Source organism: Bufo gargarizans, chromosome 2 (assembly GCF_014858855.1).
Source record: "Bufo gargarizans isolate SCDJY-AF-19 chromosome 2, ASM1485885v1, whole genome shotgun sequence".
NCBI classification, from domain to species: Eukaryota; Metazoa; Chordata; class Amphibia; order Anura; family Bufonidae; genus Bufo; species Bufo gargarizans.
The window spans coordinates 300,057,407-300,073,122 of NC_058081.1; positions in this window are offsets into that span (position 1 = coordinate 300,057,407).

Consider the following 15,716-nt stretch of genomic DNA (forward strand, 5'->3'; position numbering starts at 1 on the left):
ATGCCATTTTGCTTTATATCTATTGTTTTCTGCATCTCGGGATCGGGATTGCGCGAGTAATCCGACACAAGTTCTTTTAAACTGCCAAAATTAAGTGGGGTGTTATCGACGTTGAGAGTTAACCTTTAATATGGTGGTGGGTTCCAGTCGCCATCTCTACTTACGAATATGACGGAGTCTGTGTCGTGATAAAGACAACTTTCTTGCAATCTGTCTAGGAGGTTGTATAATTCGAGTCTGGCGTAGGCGGTTGTAAAACAGTCTATAAAAATGTTTGTGGTTTTGTTAAGCGTGTAGCGCTCTTTTACATAACGCCGATTAATAGGTAGATATGTACAGTACAGACCAAAAGTTTGGACACACCTTCTCATTCAAAGATTTTTCTTTACTTTCATGACTATGAAAATTGGAGATTCAGACTGAAGGCATGAAAACTATGAATTAGCAAAGTAGCCACCTTTTGCTTTGATTACTGCTTTGCACACTCTTGGCATTCTCTTGATGAGCTTCAAGAGGTAGTCACCTGAAATGGTCTTCCAACAGTCTTGAAGGAGTTCCCAGAGATGCTTAGCACTTGTTGGCCCTTTTGCCTTCACTCTGCAGTCCAGCTCACCCCAAACCATCTCGATTGGGTTCAGGTCCGGTGACTGTGGAGGCCAGGTCATCTGGATAGATATATGGATAAATAGATATTAGAAGTTATATTTTGTATGTTTACATAGATTTATAGTGTTTATTTTTATATTTATCTTTGTATATGTTTGAAAGATAGTTAGCTGTATAGACAGTTAATAGACGGATAGCTGTGTAGATAGATAGATATAAAGTAGCTTGATTTAGCTGTGTTATTCTGGCTCTATTTCAGCTGTTTGTGCAGCATGATGCCTATGCCTCGTAACACATGTATAAACTGTACTATTGGGTTTGTGGAATGCTTAGGCGGGTTATGGGTGGGAAAGGGGCTCATCAAAGGTCCTAGATAAAATAGATTGATAAATTGATAGCTAGATGACAGATAGTTATATAAATATATTAGAACATGCCCTGGCATGTCTGTAAACCTCTGTTCATGGGCTATGAAATAGGGAATATTAGTAGACAGAATCGGCCCCGGATTAATATTTATAAATGATACATATCTGTGCTAGATGCTGTGATCTAATATTTTGCTTAAATCACGACAGCCTTCGGTTTATTAAACATGATCGTATATAATTAAAACCAAATTTCAAAGATCACTAACAAAGGGACTACTGCCTTGCAGGATCTTCGATGACATATTGATGGGCTGGGCTGAGAGGGTTTGTGGCAGGCATGTGCGCGTTATGGGCGGGTGAAAAGGAGCTAATCAAAAGTCCTATCAATAGACATTGATAAATAAATTGATTGATGGATAGATAGATAATAGATCAAATATGTATTTATTGAATGTTAGATTTGGCATAGATAGATAATTAATTAGAGCAGGACCTTCGGTTAAATCAGCTCTGACATCAGTTTTGGGGCTGGGGCTGGGAAGGTTTGTGGAAGGTGTGGGCGTTGTTATGGGAGGGGAAAGGGTCTCATCAAGGGTCCTAGATAAAATAGATAGATAAATTGATAGATAGATATGTGATAGCTAGATTGTTAGATAAAATATGTATCTATTGAACAATAGATTTGGCCTACGTATAATGTAGAGATAATCTGAATCGCACCTCCTCATTCCTATACTAATGACTACTGTACGTAATTTGCAGCATTTCTATTGATAAAACATGGCTATACAGCACAAGTATCAAACATTTGCTGTGCACTAAAAGAGGCATTAGTATACAGTTTGATCAAAGAGCATAGGCCCACTTACCGCGACAAGGTTGCCTCTTGTTAAGTGGGGACCTACTCTAACCATAGCGCGGCACCGTGCGGCGACCACCGCGCCTCCACACCGCTCCAGCAGGCAACAGGATCCAACAGCCACAATGCGGCCCCACCGTGAGGCAGGGCCACCTAGGCCTCGGATCCCATCACTCCACCAGCACGGCACAGAAGCAGCGATGGCCACCGCCCAGCGCCGCATGTGAACTGGTGCAAAGGGATCACCTGTTCACAGCTTCTCAGGAACTTCAACTGAGATGGGGTAGGAATTATTTGACCCTTTGCAGACTACTGCTAAATTAACCCCTTAAGGACCGGGCTCATTTTCACCTTAAGGACCGGGCCATTTTTTGCAAATCTGACCAGTGTCACTTTAAGTGCTCATAACTTTAAAACGCTTTGACTTACCCAGGCCGTTCTGAGATTGTTTTTTCGTCACATATTGTACTTCATGACACTGCTAAAATTGGGTCAAAAAAGTTATTTTTTTTGCATAAAAAAATACATTTTTTACCAAAAATTTAGAAAAATTAGCAAATTTCAAAGTTTCAGTTTCTCTACTTCTGTAATACATAGTAATACCCCCAAAAATTGTGATGACTTTACATTCCCCATATGTCTACTTCATGTTTGTAGCATTTTGGGAATGATATTTTATTTTTTGGGGATGTTACAAGGCTTAGAAGTTTAGAAGCAAATTTTGAAATTTTTGAGAAATCTTCAAAATCCCACTTTTTATGGACCAGTTCAGGTTTGAAGTCATATTGTGAGGCTTAGATAATAGAAACCTCCCAAAAATGACCCCATTCTAGAAACTACACCCCTCAAGGTATTCAAAACTGTTTTTTCAAACTTTATTAACCCTTTAGGTGTTCCACAAGAGTTAATGGCAGATGGAGAAACAATTTTGAAATTTCTATTTTTTGGAAAATTTTCCAATATAATAAATTTTTTCCAGGAGTAAAATAAGGGTTAACTGCCAAACAACACTCAAAATGGGTTGCCCTGATTCTGTAGTTTGCAAAAACACCCCATATGTGGTCGTAAACTACTGTTTGGCCGAACGGTAGCACATAGAAGGAGGGGAACACCATATGGGTTTTGGAAGGCAGATTTTGCAGGACTGGTTTTGTTTATACCATGTCCCATTTGAAGCCCCCTGTTGCACCCCTAGAATAGAAATTTCAAAAAAGTGACTCCATCTAAGAAAGTACACCCCTCAAGGTATTCAAAACTGGGTTTACAAACTTTGTTAACCCTTTAGGTGTTCCACAAGAGTTAATGGCAGATGGAGAAACAATTATGAAATTTCAATTTTTTGGAAAATTTTCCAATATAATCAATTTTTTCTAGGAGTAAAACAAGGGTTAACTGCCAAACAACACTCAAAATGGGTTGCCCTGATTCTGTAGTTTGCAAAAACACCCCATATGTGGTCGTAAACTACTGTTTGGCCGAACGGTAGCACATAGAAGGAGGGGAACACCATATGGGTTTTGGAAGGCAGATTTTGCAGGACTGGTTTTGTTTATACCATGTCCCATTTGAAGCCCCCTGTTGCACCCCTAGAATAGAAATTTCAAAAAAGTGACTCCATCTAAGAAAGTACACCCCTCAAGGTATTCAAAACTGGGTTTACAAACTTTGTTAACCCTTTAGGTGTTCCACAAGAGTTAATGGCAGATGGAGAAACAATTATGAAATTTCAATTTTTTGGAAAATTTTCCAATATAATCAATTTTTTCTAGGAGTAAAACAAGGGTTAACTGCCAAACAACACTCAAAATGGGTTGCCCTGATTCTGTAGTTTGCAAAAACACCCCATATGTGGTCGTAAACTACTGTTTGGCCGAACGGTAGCACATAGAAGGAGGGGAACACCATATGGGTTTTGGAAGGCAGATTTTGCAGGACTGGTTTTGTTTATACCATGTCCCATTTGAAGCCCCCTGTTGCACCCCTAGAATAGAAATTTCAAAAAAGTGACTCCATCTAAGAAAGTACACCCCTCAAGGTATTCAAAACTGGGTTTACAAACTTTGTTAACCCTTTAGGTGTTCCACAAGAGTTAATGGCAGATGGAGAAACAATTATGAAATTTCAATTTTTTGGAAAATTTTCCAATATAATCAATTTTTTCTAGGAGTAAAACAAGGGTTAACTGCCAAACAACACTCAAAATGGGTTGCCCTGATTCTGTAGTTTGCAGAAACACCCCATATGTGGTGGTAAACTACTATTTGGCTAAACGGCAGGACATAGAAGAAGGGGAACGCCATATGGTTTTTGGAAGGCAGATTTTGCTGGACTGGTTTATTTACACCATGTACCCTTTCAAGCCCCCTGATGCACCCCTAGAGTAGAAACTCCATAAAAGTGACCCCATCTAGGAAACTACGGGATAAGGTGGTTGTTGTTTTGGGACTATTTTTGGGGTAAATTTGATATTTGGTTGCTCTATATTACTCTTTTTTGAGGCAATGTAACAAAAAAATTAAAATCTAAAATTGTTTCTACATTCGCTATTTAGTTTTGTGGAACACCTAAAGGGTTAACATAGTTTGTAAAGTAACTTTTGAATACCTTGAGGGGTGTAGTTTCTTAGATGGGGTCACTTTTTTGGAGTTTCTAGTCTGGGCTACATCAGGGGGGGCTTCTAATGGGACATGGTGTCAAAAAAAAAACTGTCCATCAAAATCTGCCTTCCAGAAACCGTATGGCGTTCCCTTCGTTCTATGCCCTGCCGTGCGGCTATATAGCCATTTACGACCACATATGGGGTGTTTCTGCAAACGACAGAATCGGGGCAATAAATATTTAGTTTTGTTTGGCTGTTAACCCTTGCTTTATTACCGGCAAAATGGATTTAAATTGAAATTTTGCCCAAAAATAGGTGTTTTGGCACCGTTTTTATTTTATATTTTTAACACCGTTCATCCGAGGCGTTTGGTCAAAAGTTATTTTTATAGCGACGACTTTTACGCACGCGACGATGCCCAATATGTATGGCTCTCAGACTTTGGAGACACTAAGCAGGCATCCTAAAACTGCGGCCCTCCAGATGTTGTAAAACTACAATTCCCACCATGCCCTGCTGATGGCTGTAGGTTGTCTGGGCATGCTGGGAGTTATAGTTTTACAACATCTGGAGGGCCGCAGTTTGAGGATGCCTGCACTAAAACTAATATTTTTGGGGGAAAGAAAAATAGTTTTCGTGTCTCCAAAGTCTGAGAGCCATAGTGTTTTATGTTCTCTAGTGAACTGTTGGGGATTATAAAAATTTAGTACTCCATGGAAGTGTGATACTCCCTGAAGCAATCGATAACGCAGAGGCCCGGATGATCGGGGCACGTGTCGCACTGAGTGGTGGTGTCCTTCCGTATCCCCCTCCTGCGACACACTCTGCACTTTTTTTGGGTTCGTCCCTTCTTTCCAGTATGGGGGACCACACCTGGAAAGTGTTGGCCAGGGACGATCCGGGCGCCTCCAGTTCCCGAGGTACTCCGGCCTGCTCTTTCCCGGTCCGAAAAGATCAGGTCCTTGAGGACTGCCTCATAGAATTGGAGGAATGTCCCTGTGCTGCCAGCGCTTCGGGATAGTACAAAAGAGTTGTACATGGCAACCTGCACCAAGTAGACCGCAACTTTTTTGTACCATGCCCGGGTTTTGCGCATGGCGTTATATGGCGTGAGGACTTGATCCGAGAGATCAACTCCTCCCATATACCGATTGTAGTCGACGATACAATCGGGCTTGAGGACCGTTGCCGCGGTACCTCGCACAGGGACTGGGGTGGTGCCGTTACCGTGGATTGTGGACAGCATAAGGACATCCCTCTTGTCCTTATACCTGACCAGCAACAGGTTTCCACTGGTAAGTGCACGGGTCTCACCCCTGGGGATAGGTACCTGGAGGGGGTAGGCAGGGAGGCCGCGCTGATTTTTCCGCACGGTCCCACAAGCGAACGTAGATCTGGCGGCAAGGGACCTGAACAAGGGAATGCTGGTATAAAAGTTATCCACGTACAAGTGGTAACCATTATCCAGCAGTGGGTACATAAGGTCCCACACGAGTTTCCCGCTAACACCCAGAGTGGGGGGACATTCTGGGGGTTGAATACGGGAATCTCGCCCCTCGTACACACGAAATTTGTAAGTGTACCCTGAGGTACTCTCACAAATTTTGTATAGCTTCACGCCATACCTCGCTCGCTTTGTGGGAATATATTGGCGGAAACTGAGTCTCCCCTTGAACGCAATGAGCGACTCATCAACCGCGACCTCCCTTCCAGGTACGTAGGCCTGCTGAAATGTGGCCCCAAAGTGATCGATGACAGGCCGTATCTTATACAGCCGGTCATAGGCAGGATCACCTCGGGGTGGACATGCTGCATTATCGGAATAATGCAGACATTTCCGGATGGCCTCAAACCGGGAGCGTGTCATGACCATACTGTACAGTGGGGTCTGGTACAGGACGTCCCCACTCCAGTATTGCCTGACACTGGGTTTTTGGACTAGACCCATATGCAGCACGAGGCCCCAAAATGTCCTCATTTCGGCTGCACTGACCGGCGTCCAGCCACCGGGTCTAGCCAAAACTGAGCCTGGGTTTTGAGCGACGAACTGTTGGGCGTACAGATTCGTCTGCTCCACCATCAAATTCACCAGTGGGTTACTGAAAAAAAAACTAAAATAGTCAATTTCAGTAAACCCCACTGTGGGAATCTGGATTCCAGGATTGCCAGCGAAATCCGGAATCTCAGGCTCAAAGTCCACTGGGGGACACCAGCTAAGTTCATCGGCAGGGGTCTCCGGTGAACTTATTTGGTGGGCCGGGAAACCAGTACGAACCCCAGGGCGGCTCGTACTAGGGTGGGCCACAGGATCCCTAGCATGTGCGGCCCCTGGCTCCGCCTGGCGGCGTCTCCGCCGCCTTGGTGGCTCATCGTCATCCGATGATGATGAGGAGGATGCTGATGATAAGAGGAATGTGGGGTCATCCTCATCCTCACTGGGGCTCTCGGAGTCGGAGGCAATCTGGGCATATGCCTCCTCGGCCGAGAACACCCGGCGGGCCATGGGTGTGTGTGCGTGTAGGTGTGCGTGTGTGTAAAACTTTATTATATGTGCGTGTGTGTGGGGGCAACGGGTGTTCGCGTACTAAAAAAAGGAAAAAAGGGCAAGTGTTAGGAAAAAAAAAAAGTTGCTGATTAGCGGTACAACGCTGATCAGCGGTGGGGCAGGCGATGCGCTAACAGTGGACGGACGCTAAAAAGTGCCGACCAGTCAGCGAACGCAGAAAAAAAAGTGGTGGTGAGGGGGCTAGTGGTGGTGGTGGGGGGGGGGGGTTGGGGGGAGTGGTGGGGGGATGGGTGGAGGGGGTGGGGGGGCTGGTGGTGGTGGGGGGCTGGTAGGGGGGGGCAAGTGGCAGGGGGGGGTCTGGGGTCTGATAGATGGATCAAAAAAAGTTTTGTGTAAAAGTTAAAAGTTTTTTTTTTTTTTTTTTTTCCTAACTAACTTTTCCCTTCTTTCCCTGCCTAACGATGCCTCTCCCTCACTGACCCTAACCTACCTGGGTGGCGATGGGTGCAGGAGGGTGATGGATGGCGATTAGGGGGACACAGGAGCTGGTGCTGGACGATGCTGCCGGGTGCTCGTGCAGAACAGGAAGAGGAGGGGAGAGAGGAGCGCAGGAAGTTTGAATCTCGCGCCTCTCTCCCCTGCACCAATCAGCACCCTGGACAGCAGTGTTCAGCACCAGGGCCAGCACCGCCTCCTCAAATCCTCGGACTGCGATTGGTGGTGTATAATTACGCCACCGATCGCAGTCTTTTTCCGGTTCATCGGGTCACCGGACACCCGAATGGACCGGAAACGCAGAAAACCGCAGGTCTGAATTGACCGGCGGTTTTCTGCGATCGCCGATACGGGGGGGTCAAATGACCCCCCCCTGCGTTGTTACGGGATGCCGGCTGAATGATTTCAGCCGAAATCCCGTTCCGATTAACCCCCGCGGCGCCGGAATGCCGATTTTAAGTCAGGACGTACCGGTACGCCCTTGGTCCTTAAGGACTCGGGAAATAGGGCGTACCGGTACGCCCTGTGTCCTTAAGGGGTTAAAAGCACCTGTGCCACATGGGGAGGAGTGCTGACTCAGAGTGGGAAGAAAGTGGATACAAAATGTAAATTCGTATAATGTAGAGAGAATCTGATTCGCACCTCCTCATTCCTATACTAATGACTACTGTACGTATTTTGCAGCATTTCTATTGATAACACATGGCTATACAGCACAAGTATCAAACATTTGCTGTGCACTAAAAGAGGCATTAGTATACAGTTTGATCAAAGAGCATAGGCCCACTTACCGCGACAAGGTTGCCTCTTGTTAAGTGGGAACCTACTCTAACCATAGCGCAGTAGTCTGCAAAGGGTCAAATAATTCCTACCCCATCTCAGTTGAAGTTCCTGAGAAGCTGTGAACAGGTGATCCCTTTGCACCAGTTCACATGCGGCGCTGGACGGTGGCCGTCGCTGCTTCTGTGCCGTGCTGGTGGAGTGATGGGATCCGAGTCCTAGGTGGCTCTGCCTCACGGTGGGGCCGCATTGTGGCTGTTAGATCCCATTGCCTGCTGGTGCGGTGTGGAGGCGCGGTGGTCGCCGCACGGCACTGCGCTATGGTTAGAGTAGGTTCCCACTTAACAAGAGGCAACCTTGTCACGGTAAGTGAGCCTATGCTCTTTGATCAAACTGTATACTAATGCCTCTTTTAGTGCACAGCAAATGTTTGATACTTGTGCTGTATAGCCATGTTTTATCAATAGAAATGCTGCAAATTACGTACAGTAGTCATCAGTATAGGAATGAGGAGGTGCGATTCAGATTCTCTCTACATTATACGAATAGATTTGGCCTAGATAGATAATTACAGGACTTTCAATGAGATCAACAAAGATCCTATAGATAATTAGATAGATGGATCAAATAACTATTGCCAATATTCATAATATAAGCTTAATATAAGCTTAGTTTCATTTTATTTTTAAACATATTAAACTTAATTGAATTACTGACGCTTTATCGGATCTAAAAGGGGATTTGAATGGGCGGTATTTTAGATGTGGTTTGGGCAGGATTGTGGGTGGGGCTATGCTCAGAATGGGCAGGGTTATGGGTGGAAAATGGGCGTGGCCATCTGTCACTTTGAGTTTGACAAGAACAGCAGCGTTATACTACTAGTGGCCAGTGTAAAAACTGCAGGAATTTATGCCTTTTGTTTAATTATAGATATTTAAATGGAAAATAAAATATTAAATCACCAAAATTGTAATAAAAATACATTAATCATAAAAATGTGATTTAAACAATAAAAAAATTATTTTCTGATCAAACATTCCCTTTAAAGAGTTTAAAAGGATGCAGTGGTCGAAGAGAAAACAAAATTTAAAACAAAAATAAACAAAAGAGTAGATAAAGATGTGATTAGGCTGCACAAGAGTGTTAGACCATAGAGAAGTGGTGCTCACAGCAGATACAGACTCACCCACTATACTTAAAAAAAAAAAAGTGATAAAAATAGCTGGGCACTCGCTAATACTTTGAACCACACAAAATTTTATAATAAAACTAGATAAAACATACGGCAAATGACAGATCAAAATTTTTTTTTAACCTTAAGGCTGATGATGTCTTTATGAAGGTGGGCGGGTAATTGACTCCTCCACGGCTGACAGCTTGCTGGGTTGGTTTGTTAGTAGAAAATCGTGTGGCAAAGATGTAGTGCCAGAAGTGATACAAATCCAGTGAAAAATGAAAAACCAGTATGATGGTTCGAAAAAATCCTCCTTGCTCTTGAGTTGGGGGGCAGTAGTACCATGGTTCCAGCATTTGGACTACCCTCCATAGTTCCAAAGGCCACCTTTTTCTGTTGTGTCTAACATGTTCTAATGGGATATTGGGTTTATAGTGTCTTTGGATCTGACGTTTGAACCCTAGGTAGCGCTGTGTCTTTTAATTTTATAGCTTCTGAACAGAAATACCAAAGACACCAGAGTTGAAAATGTTCAAATACTGCTCTTTTCTCATTTAGATTCTTCAGCATTTTAGGTTAATGATAGATTGCTATCTTTGAAGCATTATGTTAGTTGATAAGACCTCTTGAAAGACATTGCAAAGGATACTAATTAATATGAAAATTATACACTTACACTTTGTGTCATATCACCACTTCACACTAACCAATTCATCATATAATGTTAATTGCTTTTTAACCTATCATGGCTTTACTCTACAATACTATCATTTTCGTTGACTTTTTCTTTTGGGTTCTTTATATGCAATACGTTCAACTCTTATATATCCTAATCATCTAGAGAGAAATGTAACTTACAAAAGGCAATTATATATTATAGGAGAATGTATGACAGCCAATGAAATGTATTTGATATGCAATGTAGATTTCCAATATGCTATGAATGATTAAAAAATTTTATATTATTAACACAGTAATGGGAATTTATAATGTGCTTTGTGCCAATAGATTTGCTATAATTTCATACCAAAAATTTGATTTGCTGGTGCATTGACAGGAAAAGATACAGATATTTTAGTTTTTGTCCAGTGCTCATTTAACTAATATGGTTAAAGTCCACCCATAAAATCTTTTTTGATCAGCCTTTTTTTTATGTTCTATATTGCATGTGTTTGTGGTTGTACTATCAAGTGCTCCTATAAAATTATATTCCATAAACATAGTTTTGTACATTCACAGAAGAAAGTCATAAGATAAATTGGTTACCTAAGACATGACAAATCCACATAACTGCCATAAATATATAGGTAGGGGTTCTGCCTTTAGGACCACCACTTTCTAGGTGAAGTGGAGATTGAATGGAATGTGTATATGCTTTGAATGTATACGGCAAGTTTCACACTAGCATTTCAGAGACCTGGCAGGCTTTTCTGGCCAGGAACAGCCTGTTGAGTCTCTATGGAACCAGCATTGCCAAAAGCTAAATGAATGCTGTCCAGCTCCATTAACTAAGGTGGGCAATATGTCCTATTGATTTTAGCAACCCAGCATATTTGCTGGGTTGCGGCCGGATCTCTGCCGGTCCCTATTATAGTTAATGGGGCTGGACGGCATTCATGTACAGTAGCTTCCTGCAATGCCGGATACAGAGAGACTCAGAAGGCTGTCTTTTGCCAGAACAAACAACAGAAGACTGCACAAAATATTCCAATAATATAATTTATTTGATTATAGTAAACATCATAATATATATAAAACTGAAAATAACAAAATAGGGAACCAGCAGAAAGGCGGATGCCGCAATCCACTGGCCCATGCCGCTGTCACCCACCAAGAGATGGAAAGCATGTCAGGTATACAGATGGTATATATGAAGATGATGCCGTATGAGGCAACACAAATAATGTTGCTACAACTCAGTATGAGACATACGGTCATTACCTAGATATATGACTATCAGACAGGGCTCAGCTCAAAATTCAATCTACAAAAAAGGGGAGAGGTAATAGAGATAATACTTCCACTCGCCAAAGAGAGAGAGCAAAGGCTAGGATCTAGCAATAGAGGGGAGATTAGTCCCTCAAACAATGATAGTTCAAAGATCTTATAATAAAGGATAAGAATGAGCCCAGCAAACAACTTATAGTTAAAATCGAAGCATACCACAAGACATGATGGGGGTGAAGACAGCAGCACAGGATAGGAACCTCAACGCGCGTTTCGCCTCATCTTCGTCAGGAGGTGAATGAACATGTAGCCATATGCCACTATTTATATCTCCCAGAGATCCCAGGTGCATGTGGTCTAAGTGAAAATTCACAGCAGCTGATGCCCAATATTAAGCGCTTCCTACCTGGTGATGCACGCCGAGCCAACAATGGCACCGCCGCACTCGTCAGGAGGAGGGGTGGAACGCACGCCATGTGTTCCAGCCCGCCTCCCAAGGAGCCATAGCGGCGTCCCCAAGTGACCCGCGCACCATATGGAATGAGAACATGAAGATTGACTATTACAGTGAAATCACTTTAGGACATGTTTTTATAATTTATGTCTGGTCTTATGATTTACTACTGGACACTTCTATGTTAGATGTATTGTTTGTTACTAGATATTGTGATGCTAATAATTTTTGATGCATCTATTGGCTCTGATATAGCACATCAACACCGTTAATACTGTTGTTGACACTGTTTTTGTGATGTCAGCATTTTCTATAATTTGGTGATTATAGCATTATGTCACTTTTAACTGTATTAGTGATATTCCAGATATTATCACTTCGATTTATTACTCATATGGGTTAGCATTTTTTTTTAATGGATATTATGAATTTGTTTACTAGGTACTGCACTAAGTCACATTGAATCACATCAGTGATACCTTGATATTATCACTCTGATTTATTTTTTAAATGGGCGAGTTTTTCTTGCATGGTTATCATGAATTATCAATTTTGTATTTATTATTTGTGCTTGTTTTTTCTTTTATAAAGATTGTCTTTGTTACCAACCAATTATTTGGGCTAGTTATATAGTTATAGGATAATCTTCATTTTTTTCTCTTTTTTTTTGTTACATTAGGCTCTAATTATGTAGTTTAATCATGTCATCTAGATTATATATTATATACTTTTTATCATCTATCTATTATTCTCATACATCAGGGTTTAATTATGTAATTCAATCATGTCATTTATATTACATATTACTAGGGTTGAGCGAACCCGAGCTGTAAAGTTCGGATTCGTACCGAACTTTAGGATTTTTGGACCCCGGACCCGAACCCGAACATTTCAGTAAAAGTTCGGGTTTGGGTTCGGTGTTCGGTGCTTTCTTGGCGCTTTTTGAAATGCTGTAGAGCAGCCAATCAACAAGCGGTTAACTGTCTGACCTTAGAAGCCATCACAGCCATGCCTACTAATGGCAAGGCTGTGATTGGCCAGTGCAGAATGTGACCCAGCCTCTATATAAGCTGGAGTTATGTAGCACTGCACGTCACTCTGCTGTGCTTAGTGTAGGGAGAGGATGCTGCTGGTGATTTCAGGGAGAGAATAGGACTGAATCCTGCTCAAAATCTGAATCTAACTCAGCGATTTACATACATTGTGTTTTGTGGGTGCAGGGCACAATTTTTTTATCCTGCCCTGAGCTCAGTGACCGAAAAAATGTTAATTAGTCAGTTAGGTGGGCGGCGGCGGCGGCCATTTTATGCAAACTCAGTGCACTAGCACTGCATCTGAGCTTTTGGGACATTGAAAATCCATTTTTTTTGGGCAATTTACAACATCTGGTGCATTTTCAGGCTTAGTCAGTGTGCAATTTAAGCTAGAAATACAGCCATCATTTTCTGGGTTTTTAAAAACACATTTTTTTGTGCAAAAAAAACCACTATTTTGCAGATCTGCAAGTGTTAAATTCAAGTTTAATATATACAGCTTTCATATTCTGTTACCCAAAAAACACTTTTTTGGCAATATACAACATCTGGATTAGTCAGTGTGCAATTTAAGCTAGAAATACAGCCATCATTTTCTGAGGTTTTAAAACACACTTTTTTGCTGAAAACCACTATTTTCAGGCCTTGCAGCATCAGCACGTGTGAAATTACAGGGTTATATACTGCTGTCAAATTCAGTTATTAAAAAAACACCCATTTGGGCAAAAAACTCAGTGCACTAGCACTGCATCTGAGCTTTTGGGACATTGAAAATCCATTTTTTTGGGGCAATTTACAAAATCTGGTGCATTTTCAGGCTTAGTCAGTGTGCAATTTAAGCTAGAAATACAGCCATCATTTTCTGGGTTTTTAAAAACACATTTTTTGTGCAAAAAACACTATTTTGCAGATCTGCAAGTGTTAAATTCAAGTTTAATATATACAGCTTTCATATTCTGTTACCCAAAAAAACACTTTTTTGGCAATATACAACATCTGGATTAGTTAGTGTGCAATTTAAGCTAGAAATACAGCCATCATTTTCTGAGGTTTTAAAACACACTTTTTTGATGAAAACCACTATTTTCAGGCCTTGCAGCATCAGCACGTGTGAAATTACAGGGTTATATACTGCTGTCAATTTCAGTTATTAAAAAAACACCCATTTGGGAAAAAAATAAAATTAGTTGGCAGCCTTTGCTGCAGATGTCATTGTGAGATACTGCCTTTACATACTGTCTTTCTATTCAGTTATTTAAATTAAAGCCATTTTGGGCACAATTCTTTGATAGAGTCCTAGTGTGGATCAGCAGACTAACAATTGGTCCATCTGGACCTATTTACGTCTTTTTATCATGTGCCTTGTGTGCAATTAAAACTTTACTTTTATTAATATGCCTTTAAAATTCTATATTATTACACACAACTTGTACTAGATAGACTAAAACTATCAGTGGTGCAGGTAGCTCTAGTTTAAGCTGTTACTTCCCAGCTGGTGAATGTCACCTCTATAGATCATACTCTATGTAGTTATATACCTATTACTTGTAATTCCTGTACTACCTGCACTTTATCTCCTTTTTGGGAGCTCCCTATCTACCACTAAGCCTAAAAAACTTAATCACTCATATCCCTGCATCCCAACATGTTTCGCTGGGCATCCAGCGTCTTCAGGGGATCATGCAGGTATGAGTGTTGGGGGCGGGGACTATCTTTTAATAGTTTGTGTAGTGTGTGATATTCGTCACAAACAGTGAACAGCTTGGCGTCTTACACGCCTTCCTCATTACCCCTCCTCCTATTATCTGATAGGTTCTCCTTGGTTGAGAACTTTGTTGGCCGAGTCTCGCGATATACAAGGTATATTCGCGCAGGCGCCCGTTCTTTAATTTACGGATCGGGTGCCTGGCATTTGCGCATGCGTGCGGACCTTGACAATCTCGCGATGTGACAGGTATACTCGCGCATACGCCCGATTTTTTTACATATTATGCTCGGCATTCACGCATACTCTCAGACTTAGCCATTGATGGAAGGTTCTCTGTATATAGCTAGTACAATTTCAGGTAATGATTTTCTTCCCAGTTGTCTTGTTGCATTCATCTATACTGATACTGTTATCTGAACGCCCCCATATGTGTTTTGATGCCCTTACACTTGTGCATGAACTTTGGAGCAATTATCTATTTACCCCTGTAGATGAACTTAAGACAGTTCTCTCATCCCTATATTTCTTGATTCTACATTTACACTTGCGTGAGAACATTTAGGGATGCTGTAGTTTCCAGTTGTCTATTCGCATCCATCACTAGCATACAATCATTTCTCCATGTTAAATGTTCTGAGATATTTATAATATCTATTTTCTGTCCTACATTGATATCTCAGTGTTTACCTTCTTACTTGGCCTGCACTAGCATATGGGCATTTTATCAGATCTATGCTCTAATTTTTCTTTTTTCTTTTCCCTTTTTGTACCCTCAGGAGTCTCTTCCAGATGATATTACAGCCCATCACTCTTCTGCAGCCACCTGGACCGGAGGAGGGACGAGCTGCAGTCTTGATGGCAATTATTATATTTTTATTAGGGGGTGTCATTTTGTTTTTCTTACTCTTTCTTTTACTAGTATCTCCATGAGTATGGTCCCCTGTCTATCTATACCATTTGTGTCTTATTTTTAGTTACTTTTATTGTTTTACTATTTGTATTATTCTTTTCATGGTTATCTTACTGTTCTTTTATTCTTCTGTTCATTTATATTGTACAATATCACAAAAAAGGAGAGAAGGTGAACCCTTCATGTATTCCTATTGGTGATAGAGATTTTAGGCGGTATATCCATTTGGCTTCTTCCTGTTGTAGACTCACGTCAATATCTCCCTGTCTTGGG